Source organism: Triticum dicoccoides, chromosome 3B (assembly GCF_002162155.2).
Source record: "Triticum dicoccoides isolate Atlit2015 ecotype Zavitan chromosome 3B, WEW_v2.0, whole genome shotgun sequence".
Taxonomy (NCBI): Eukaryota; Viridiplantae; Streptophyta; class Magnoliopsida; order Poales; family Poaceae; genus Triticum; species Triticum dicoccoides.
This window is the reverse complement of record NC_041385.1, coordinates 162,859,476-162,871,573: the sequence shown is the minus strand read 5'-3', so window position 1 is coordinate 162,871,573 and position 12,098 is coordinate 162,859,476.

The window sequence follows — 12,098 nt, the reverse complement described above, 5'->3', positions numbered from 1 at the left end:
AGAAGTTGTTCTGGTCCCAGTATGCCGGGGCCGAACATCCGATGCCCTTGAGTGACCAACTGAAGCAATTGGTCGAACTCCACAAGGCAGCCGAACTGGCCATGAAGGACTTCATAGTCCGGCTGTGGCCTGGCAAGCCCCTGCCCGACAGCTACTTCAGCCTTATAAAGCAGATGGTAAATGCCTGTCCGCGGCTTGAAGTTATTAAGCGTTCCGTTTGTATTGAGGGTGCACGCCGAGCCTTTGCCCGCGCGTAAGTGCACTGGGACAAAATGGATGTAGAGAAGCTGGTGAAGGAGGGACCGCCGGAGGGCAAGGCGCATCACCACCCCGAGAAGTATTATGACGGCATTATGAAAGGCGCCCGCCTTGTGGCTGATGAATGTGCCAAGGATGTAATTTTTGAGTGAATGTACTCATGCCGTCCTATAATATGAAAACAAGTTTGTGTGCGTTATATAACGCTTTTTGATTTAAAATATTACCTTCTGTGCGGCCGTTTATAGAATTCTGAAAGTTGGCCAGTCGTCGGCTTCCGCCCCCATGTAACTAGTACTGGGGTGTTCGTGGTAAACCCAAACACTCTTTATCCAAATTTTTGGTCCTTTAAGGAGGTGTTTGGTGCAGCAAACAAGGCAATCAGACTATGCGCTTTATCACTCTCACTTAGCCATAGAAGTCTACAATTTTAAATCTTGGTGAAGCCCCTAGTATTCAGAAGGCCGAACTTGGGGCGCTATACACGCCTAAATCGGACAAGGCCGATTCCTCGCTTGAAGCGGAAAAAAAATCTTTAAGGATTTGAGACCTCTCGAACAGCGGCCAGCTCTCGCCGCATCATGACAGTCAGTTTTCAGCTTTCTCTACTAAGGTGCTCGTCCGGAAGAACCGGGACACAATCGCAGTAGTTCTCCCTATGCTACCTTAGCCGATATAGCGGAACATAAGGCACCAAAACAAGGGAGCCGGGCAAACCCAACTATTGACCCAAGACATGATTCGAAGCTGATGCATATAGTGCTATAAGTTCGGGGTGCCGCACTATCAAAAGTGTTCGGACTTTTCTTGCCGTGTTATGGGGTACAACAAAGCCCCTGGCGAACTCAACGTACCAAAGTGTACGGGTGCGATAAATGCAGTCAAGGGAAAATATAAAGAGAACAATAATAAGCTGGTGTTGTATGTTTTCCCATTGTTATTTAAGTAATACATCAAAATGTATGTTTACAAGTAATGCAATAAGCAAAAATAGGACTATTTGACATGTTCTATCCAACGGCAGGCTGCGTGTGGGTATGTAAAACAGGTATAACAATCGTTAACAGAGACCACTTGGGTATTCCCTTGTACGCAAAGCCTCTTGCCTCCTTGGTTTTTCCTTCCCGTGATAAGTCTGATGATCAGGTTCTCTGTGTGGGCTTCCCGAAAGTAGGGTCCTGAAAAGAAAGAAGATGATAAAGGTATGCGGGTCTCGTGACGGTTGAGCCGTATTGTGGACCGCATCGCCGTCGTGCCTCTGCCTATGTCCATGGTATTTTGAGTGCGTAATTGTGTACGCGTGGCACAAATTCCGCCGCTTGGCTGGGACTAGGACAGAGGCCGAATTGCTAGTCGAGCTCTTGGCCTGCCGGACGATCCTGTTGCAGAGTACTCCGGACTCGCTTGACGGTGTCCGAGGTTTTTATTGCCGAGTTAGCGGTCTACCGAAGAAGGCTGCTTTGTACTTCTGCTGCGAGGGCCGCAGTGTGCTCCTCCATACGGAGAGAGCGGTCTGTGTTTCCATTGACTGTTATAACCTCGCGAGGTCCTGGCATCTTTAGCTTGAGATATGCGTAGTGTGGTACCGCATTGAACCGAGCAAATGCGGTTCGTCCTAGTAGTGCATGATAGCCACAACGGAAGGGGACGATATCAAAGATTAACTCCTTGCTTCGGAAGTTGTCGGGAGATCCGAAGATCACCTCTAGTGTTATTGAGCCCGTACAACAGGCCTCTACACCTGGGATTACACCTTTAAAGGTGGTTTTGGTGGGTTTGATCCTTGAAGGATCGATGCCCATTTTGCACACTGTGTCTTGATAAAGCAGGTTCAGGCTGCTGCCACTGTCCATGAGGACTCGCGTGAGGTGGAATCCGTCAATGATTGGGTCGAGGACCAATGCGGCTGAACCGCCATGACGGATACTGGTCGGATGGTCCCTGCGATCAAAGGTGATCGGGCAGGATGACCATGTGTTGAACTTTGGGGCAATTGGCTCCATCTCATAGACGTCCCTTAGTGCACGCTTCCGTTCCCGCTTGGGAATGTGGATGGCATAGATCATGTTTACCGTTTTCACTTGGGGAGGAAATTTCGTCTGTCCCCCTGTGTTTGGCCACCGGGGCTCCTCGTCGTCCTCGCTATGCAGCCCCTTGTCCTTGTTTTCGGCATTCAACTTGTCGGCCTGTTTAAACACCCAGCATTCTCTGTTAGTGTGGTTGGCTGGTTTATCAGGGGTGCCGTGAATTTGACACGAGCGGTCGAGTATGCGGTCCAGACTGGACGATCCCGAATTGTTTCTTTTAAATGGCTTTTTCCACTGACCGGGCTTTGAGCCGCTGAATCCGGCATTGACTGTCGTGTCTTCGGTGTTGTCGCCATTGTTCCGACGCTTATTTCTGTTGCACCGTGGCTTGCCGTTGCTGCCGCGGATATCTGAAGTGCCAGAGTTTCTTGGCGTGATGCTACTACGAGCCAGCTAGCTGTCCTCGCCCGCGCAAAATCTGGTCATGAGTGTCTTGAGGGCTGCCATGGACTTCGGCTTCTCTTGGCCGAGGTGTCGGGCGAGCCACTCGTCGCGGATGTTATGCTTAAAGGCCGCTAGGGCTTCTGCATCCGGACAGTCGACAATTTGGTTCTTTTTAGTTAGGAACCGAGTCCAGAATTTCCTGGCTGACTCTCCAGGCTGTTGGGTTATGTGACTTAAGTCATCAGCGTCCGGTGGTCGCACGTAAGTGCCTTGAAAGTTGTCGAGGAACGCATCTTCCAGGTTCTCCCAACTGCCAATGAAGTTCGCCTGCAGGCTATTCATCCAACGTCAAGCCGGTCCTTTGAGCTTAAGGGGGAGATACTTGATGGCGTGTAGACCGTCACCATGGGCCATGTGAATGTGGAGTAGGAAATCTTCAATCAATACCGCGGGATCTGTTGTGCCATCGTATGATTCAATGTTTACGGGTTTAAACCCTTCTGGGAATTCATGATCCATTACTTCATCAGTGAAGCAGAGGGGGTGTGCGGTGCCTCTATGCTGGGCTATGTCATGACGCAGTTCGAATGAGTCTGGTCTGTTGTGTTCGGCCAGGGTCAAACTTCTTGTTAGTATATCCGGCATGACGGTCCTCCTCACGCGTTGTGGCGCGCACCCGCGATCCGTAGATCGATCTTGACAGTCCTGCTTTGTTTTCCAATACGTCTCGCAGGTCCTGCGTATTGCCCCGGGCCGTAGTGTATTGGCGGCGGGGTGCGGGCTGGTGTTCGGCCTGATACGTCGCTTTGTCTCAGCCACGTTATGGCCGGTCCGCCTTGTCCTGCACTGGTATTGTAGGCTCTAGCGCCTCGTCTTCGAGTTGAGGTAGCAACCTGCGCTTCAGGTAACTTTTGGTTGGGCGCTCGAGTCCGTATTCCTCGGCTGCCAGGACCTCGGTCCATTTGTTTGTTAGCAGATCTTGATCAGCTTGGAGCTGCTGCTGTTTCTTCTTCAGGCTTTTTGCAGTGGCTATAAGCCGGCGCTTGAAGCGCTCCTACTCGACGGGATCCTCAGGCACGACAAATTCATCGTCGCCGAGGCTCACCTCGTCTTCGGAGAGAGGCCTATGATAGTTGTCCTCCAAGTCTTCGTCCGTTGCCTGTTCATCTGGGCTAGCTTGCCCATCCTCCTGTTAGGCCTACTCGAAGTTAGGCTGGTCGGGGTTGTATTCGTCGTCGGCACCATCCGGATTGCTATCGTCTCCTGTGTCGGCATTGCTGTGGCGGGGCTTAGAGCGGCGCCAATGACGCCCACGCTTTGACTGCTTCCCTGAGGGATTATCCTCTGTTGCCTTTTCGCCATTGTTTTCTTTGGGGGTATCCACCATATATATATATCATATGATGAGGTGGCTATCCAGCGCCCAGTGGGTGGTGGTTCATGTTCTTCTCCTGCATCGTCGTCCATACCGTCGATGTCTTCGGAGTTGAAGCCAAGCATGTCGGTTAACTCGTCGACACTGGCTATTAAGTGGGTGGTGGGTGGGTTCCGAATTTCTTCGTCGTCCGCTTCCCACTCGAGCCGGACATAGTTCGGCCAAGAGTCTCCTGATAAAGAGAGAGACATCAATGAATTTAGCACGTCACCCAAGGGTGAGTGTTGAAAGATATTCACGGAGGTAAACTCCATGATAGGTGCCCAATCAGATTCGACAGGAACGGACGCGCGCGGTCCAGAACCTGAGACCAGAGATAAGTCCGGGGGTTCGGTGACACAGGTTTCCTTAGAGGCGGAGCCTGTGTTCGGCTCCAACGCCGATGAGTGTGCGGTCTCCATGGCGGGGTCCATCCGCCCGTCCCCGGATGGGGCGATCTGCTCCAGATTAAAGGTCGGGGCAGCTGCAGGTGCGATAGTCCGAATACCGTCCGAGGGCAGATCTAAGTCATGCACGTCGTGACTGTTCGGCGTTCCTGACACAGGCTCGAATCCGTCGAAGATCAAGTCTCTGCGAATATCAGCCGTGTAGTTCAAGTTTCCAAATCTGACCTAATGGTCAGGGGCGTAGCTGTCGATCTGCTCCAGATGGCCAAGCGAGTTGACCCGCAGTGCGAAGCCGCCGAATACGAAGATCTGTCCAGGGAGAAAAGTCTCACCCTGGATTGCATCGTTGCTCATGATTGGAGAAGTCATCGAGCCTTATAGCGATGACACAGTGGAACTCTCAATGAAAGCACCAATGTCGGTGTCAAAACCGACGGATCTCGGGTAGGGGGTCCCGAACTGTGCGTCTAAGGCTAATGGTAACAGGAGGCGGTGGATACGATATTTACCCAGGTTCGGGCCCTCTCGATGGAGGTAATACCTTACTTCCTGCTTGATTGATCTTGATGATATGAGTATTACAAGAGTTGATCTACCACGAGATCGTAGAGGCTAACCCTAGAAGCTAACCTATGATTATGATTGTCCTTGTCCTACGGACTAAACTTTCTGGTTTATATAGACACCAGAGGGCGCTAGGGTTACACAGAGTCAGTTATAGAGGAGGAGATCTACATATCCGAATCGCCATGCTTGCCTTCCACGCAAAGGAGAGTCGCATCCGGACACAGGACGAAGTGTTCAATCTTGTACCTTCATAGTCCAACAGTCCGGCCAAATGATATAGTCCGGCTGTCTGGATACCCCTAATCCAGGATTTCCTCACGCATCTCGCGTGCGTCCACTTCGTGTCCGCGCCGACGCAAATCAGGCTCAAAATTGGGCAGGAAATGGGACGACAGACGGACGAAAAGTGGACACACGTCTGCTTTGGTCGGCACGTTGGACCGACTTTTTGTACGCATCGAACTCAAACAAACGCGTGCGGACATAACGGGTATGCGCGTGGGGGCAGAAATCACAGATTTGACCTGAGGCAGAAATCAAATCACAAACTGACCTGTTTAGGAAAAAAATTCACTCTGCTGACCCTTTGGTGTGGCACCCGACATCTAGGCGCCGCACCCTACTGTGCAGCGCCTTCCCCTTAGGCGTCGCACATCCTGCCAGCGTGGCAGCCCTGGTCCAGTTGCGGCCCCACACGCACCTGTGCAGCGCCTAAGAGCTAGGCGCCACACTTTGACGTGCAGCGCCTAGCCTTTGGGCGCTGCACAGTGACTTAAGCGCGGCCGCCCCAGCCCGACCAGGCAGTTCTTCATCTCTCCGCTCTCTGTACAGAGAGCAGCGGCAGCGGCGGAGCCCCCATCTAATCCCCCCACATCCCTCTCAGATCTGAAGATTTGATCCGTGGATTCGATCCCCAATCCATCCTACTAGGTAAACTCTTCCCTTCTCTTTCTTTTGCTCCGTAAATTTGTTGCCATTCTAGAGATTTGTCCATGATTTGATGGAACCCTTGATTTGTTTGGTTTGCTCGATTTAGGATGTGTATTCATATTGGTAGTACCGTAGTGTTATTTATTATTTCACAATATATTATTCTTGTTGTTGAAACCCTAGATTGTTTAGTTTTTTTAGATATATATGAGATGCCTATTTTTGTTTAGTTTATTTGAGATGAAGATGAACTTTTATATGTTTATTGTTTGAAATTGTAAGGATGGTTTGGCTTCTGGACGATGTCTACGACGTGCAACACCGGGCCTACATGATGCGCGAGAAGGATAAGGTAATAATGAGTAATCTAAATATTTTGCAAATTTGCCTTTAGTTGAAATTTACATGCCCTAAGATTCGTCATTACTTGTTTTTTGCAGAAGCTTGAACCTCTGAAGATTCGGTATCACGGGGTCTCTGGTCCTGCCATGCCTTACGATGAGCGGTACACACCGTACATCAAGCAGGCATGACTACTCCCGTGGATTCTGTTGGTCAGCCGGTCCACGCCGAATCTGAACGCTCCACTGGTGTCCGCTCTTGTTGATCGGTGGAGGCCAGAGACCCACAGTTTCCATCTTCGGACCGGGGAGATGACCGTGACGCTCGAGGATGTCTCGTTGATCACCGGTCTTGCTATCGACGGGAGGCCTCTATGTATGAGCACCGATTCTGATGGGTGGCGCGAGCAGATGATTGCTCTTATCGGTATGGCTCCTACCGAGGCTGAGGATGATGTAGAGGAGGGAGAAGAGAAGAAGAAGAGGGAAAGGAAGGCAGCCGGAGCTGCTTTCACGTGGATTCAAAATAACTTTGCGACGTGCCCTCCGGATGCAACTGATGATGTGATCCAGACACATGCTCGTGTGTATATGTGGTACATTGTGTCGAGGACTTTGTTTCCTGACTCCACTGGCAAGAACGCTCCATGGATGTGGCTGAAGGCGTTGCCTACTTGTACCAACAAGTAGTTGGTCTGTTTTGTGATCAACTCATTTATTCATTAGCAATGCAAGCTTGCTGTCAAGTTAACATTGTTTTTCTTTCATATGTAGCTGGATGATGCGTGTTGCAGGATCACACCTAGTGCAGGCATTGGTGGTAATCTGCTTCTACTTTCTGTATGGAGCTGGGAGCGTCTGCCTGTTGGACGCCCGAAGAGCGTCAGGTTTGATCCTTGGTATGCAGATGAACATGACGAATTACGGCACCCCACGTGGGCTTACAAGTGGGATATCATTTCCGAGATGACGAACGATGTCAATCTCATGTACCAAAAGTACATTGCCGAGTTGGACACGATTACGCCTGAGCAGGTAAGGAGGTCATTACTTTAGTCCTTTCTCATGCTTGCTTGAAAAATAGTTATCAAATTTGCATTGTTGCCCTGTTTCATAGGTGGAATGGCAGCCATATGGCGCGGGTGAGAGCTTGGGGTACACCGCGGACTTCCGCCTCAACCCGATGTGCTTGCGGGATAAGGATCTCTGGCTTATGCGGTGCCCACTGATATGCAACTGGGCGGTTGAGTTTCATTTGCCGCATCGCGTGTATCGTCAGTTTGGTCTTTTCCAGCCTCACCCGCCGGATTGGGTGGACACGGATAAAGCACTTCATAGGTAAGAGAGCATGTGTGTGTATTGTCTAATCATCGGGACTCCTTTTGATTGTGCTAATGTTTGGTTTTATACCACGCAGGTTGGATAGGAGAAGGCAACGGAAGATAAAGCACTGGGCCAAGCATCATTCTGCGTATGTTACCCGCTTCCAGCTTTGTGTGGAGCAAGCTCGTAGCACTGCACGCGCCCCGCTTCGTGAGCACAACTCACTTGCTTTTGATAACTACGTACGATGGTTTATTGGAACTACTTGAGTTGAGATATGCCCGCCGGCATATAATGAGGATATTCTTGAAGAACCCGTAAACTTTGAGGGTCTAGCAAAGGGGAAGTACAACAGAGATGTCAGGCTAGGGCAAGGAGTCCCTGCTGTTCCGGTGATTAACTATGTGGTAAAGTGTTCCCCTCTTTACTTTCCTGTTGACCGTATTACACATGTTTGAATGGCTAACGCATTCATTTTTTCTCATCCGCAGCGCACCAAGATCAAGAAAGCAGCTGATGAGAGCCAGTCTATTCTGGAGAAGACACCGGTTGGAACTGGCAATGATGATGGTTCACTACGAGCATTCCTCAAGGTACATATTGCATTCACTATGAGAGCCAGTCTATGTTGCGAAGTTTGATATCTTACACACTTGTTCGTGTTACAGCGTCAGGCCAAGAAGTTAAGGCGGTTATCGAACCTTCTCGGTTGCCGTGATCCTAAATATGATGAACCATCTACCTCTAGGTCTGGTACACCATCAGACCCCGCACCTCACCATGAGGGGGACGATGTGAGTTCCTCATATGCTTATATGGATGATGAGGGTGGGATCACCCAAGAGGTATGACTAATCCTTTAGATGTGATTCTCACTTGATTACGACATCGGCCTTCACCATATTGTTTCGTTGTGTGATAGGGAGATGAGCTTGATGATGACATGACTTTGGCGGACGCTCAAGCTCGGTCCGCATATGTGTTCAAGCCTAGGCAGCCCAGACGCCGGTACACGCCCAACGACTATGACAACAGAGGCAACCCAAAGGTGGTCGTAGGGACCTCGCGGATGGCTAGCTTGGATGATGAGGCGGAGGAGGAGGCGGAGGCGGAGGCGGAGGCGGAGGCGGAGGCGGAGGAGGAAGTGCACGAAGAGGATCCTCGTGCTCCTAAGAAGAAGAAGCTTGCCTGCAGGCGTGCCACCAGGAACACGCACGGAAGGCATCAGTGCTTGTTCATGTTAATTGTAGCCGTTTAATTAGGTTGACGAACTTGTGAGGTTATGTTATATGTTGGTGAACTCTTACTAGTGTGGTATTTGTGTTTGCGAACCTGAAGTAATGTTGAATTGTCTTAAATGATATGATGTTCAAGTTATTAGTTTCTGCAGTTTACAGTATTTTTATTATGTTATATGTTGGTGAACTCTTACTAGTGCAGTTTACAGTATTTTTATTGTGTGAGTGCTGCTGCAGGAGGCCAAAATGGCATCTGTTTCTGCAATTTTGCTTATAGCAGCACTGCAGCGCCCAACATATAGGCGTTGCACTGTACTGTGTGGCGCCCAACAATTGGGCGCTGCACTGTATAGTGCAGCGCCCTGTCCTTAGGCGCTGCACTACTTCCAACATCTCACATCCAGAGAGCCACAGTTGGCTTGCATCACATCCACAATACTTACAATGACTGCAGCATCACAACAATTTAAACATTACTACGACATGGTTCACGACACATTCATAACTTACGACAATTCAAACATTACTACGACATGGTTCACGACACATTCATTACAAATGACAAATGGCAGCTTGCCCTAGAAGATAGTTCACCAACATCTCACATGCCCTCACAACTTCATGACACATTCATTAGAAAATAGTTGACGACGAGTGCACCGAAGCGAAGTCCCTACTGAGTAGAGCGAGGCCATTTCCCCTTCTTGTCACGTGTCGAGTCCTCCTCTTGCGCCTCGCGAGCCTTTGCAAGCTTTCTTGCCCTCTCCTCCTCACGAGCAAGTTTCGCTTGGCGTGCCCTCTCCTCCTCTCGTTTCTTCCGCTCCATCCTCTCCTTCTGACGACGCTCTTCCTCCAAGCCTCTTCGAAACGGTTCTTCGAACCATCGTTGCCGCCTAAGACAATCTGCGTATTGGTCCTTTTTCACATCTTCTGGCACTTCAAGATCTATCCACGTGAAGTACTTTCATAGAGGAGGCGGTGACTGCATAAAAATTTGTTGTTAGTGTTGACACACATTTGAGAGTAACATTTTACTTCTCGAGCTTACCGGTGGTTGGTCATAGGCGTTAGTTGGAAGTGCACGATCATAAGCATAGTTCGGGCATACAAAATATCTCCGCCCTTCCGTCCATGCTTTCTTTCGGTCGGTGGACACCTTCACCTTGCAAACATCTCCACACCAACAAGGCGGGATGTTGACATCTTTCTCCTTCACCTTGTCCAAAGATGCGTCCTCCCACTTGTTCGGCATGTCTTCTTGGTTAGCACACGGTGGCCTCGTCATGGAACCGGATGAAGCCATGCCTACAAAACCGAGAATTATTGGTCAACCCTAACCCCCACTTAACAATAACCACAACCCTGACACCAACATAACCCTAACCCTAGCATACTATGAAAACCTAACCATACCAAATTAGCAAAGAAACACAAATTTCCAAATCCTATCAAAAACTAGGGTTTCCCCCAAACTAGCAAGATTTGAGCAAATGTGACAATTCCTATGGATGAAAACGAGGGGATCGGAGGAGATTACCTTAAGGGAGGGGTTGGCTTCGAAATCCACGGTCAAATACTCCAGATCTGAGAAGGATTTGAGAGGGGGAGAGAGGAGGGCAGAGGGGAGGCACTGAGCTTCGGGTTTGTGTGGAGGGTGGGGTGTGTGGGGTGGGGATGGGTGGGAGGGAGTTGGTGCAGCCTAATAAATGTCCAGGGGTGCAGCGCCTAAGGGAAAGGCGCCACACTACACAGTGCAGCGCCTCTCCTTTAGGCGCTGCACACCTGGACATTCCAGTCCAGAGAGCACCAGGAGCGTTCCAGTTGGTTTTGCACCCCAAAAATTGCTAAGTCAGTGTGCAGCGCCCAAGGGAAGGACGCCACACTATACAGTGCAGCGCCCATGGATTAGGCGCTGCACTGTATAGTGTGGCGCCTTTCCCTTGGGCGCTGCACACTGACTTAGCAATTTTTGGGGTGCAAAACCAACTGGAACGCTCCTGGTGCTCTCTGGAATGATTCTGTTCCTCTCTGGACTGCCATGTCTAGGTGTGCAGCGCCGAAGACCGAGGCGCTGCACTGTGTAGTGTGGCGCCTTGGCCTTAGGCGCTGCACTAACTGCTATTTTCAAATAACTGCTGGTTTTTTTGTTTTTTGATTCATAAAGATGCCACATAATCATATCCAAATTAAATGCAGGCGTCCAAAACACAGAAATAGTAGTCTAAATCACATAGTCATACACACATAGCACATATACTTGTCCAAATCACATAGTCATACACACATAGGGATCTCACATAGTCATACACAGAAATATTAGTCCCCTCACATAGTCATACACACACAGCACATATACTTGTCCAAATCACGGTCCATGTAGTTTCTTATTCTTCTCCCTCCTCCCACCACCAAGGGATCTCACCTTCCCCCTCCGTGTCCTCCACCCCCTTCATTGTTTCCATACCTATGAAAATGGCAATATAATAGTTAGTCACACAATACAAAATGACAACACAAGCATTGAGCCAAAAGAACAAGATCATAGTAAGTCACATACGGCAATGGTCCATTGAGCCAAAAGAACACTCCTCCACTACGGCCGCCGCCAAGGCCAAGATCACCACTGCCTCCACCATCACCACTGCCTCCACCATCACCACGGCCTACACCACCACCGCGGCCTCTACCGCCACCACCACGGCCTATACCACCACCACCACCACGGACTCTACCAGCAGCACGGCCAAGACCACCACCACGACCTCTACCACCACCACAGCCAAGACCTTCACCACGACCAACACCATCACCACGACCTCTACCACTAGCACGACCAAGACCATCACCACGTCCAAGACCACCACCACGGCCTCTTCTAAGACCAAGATGACTCCCTCTTTGTTGCCTAGTTCCTCGTTGGCTTGTTTGATTTGAGTGGTTTGGCACTCCACCACTTGTTTGACTTGGTTGGCTACCCCTTGGTTCACTTGGTTGGCTATCATTTGTTTGGCTTGTGCTTGCACCATTTTTCTTTGATCTCTTTCTTGGTTTGGGACAAGTTCTTGTGTTGTGTCCCCCATTACTGCAGCCCCCACAACGGGATTGCTCACGAGGCTCTTGGAATTGGCCGGTGCCGTATTCTCCACCAC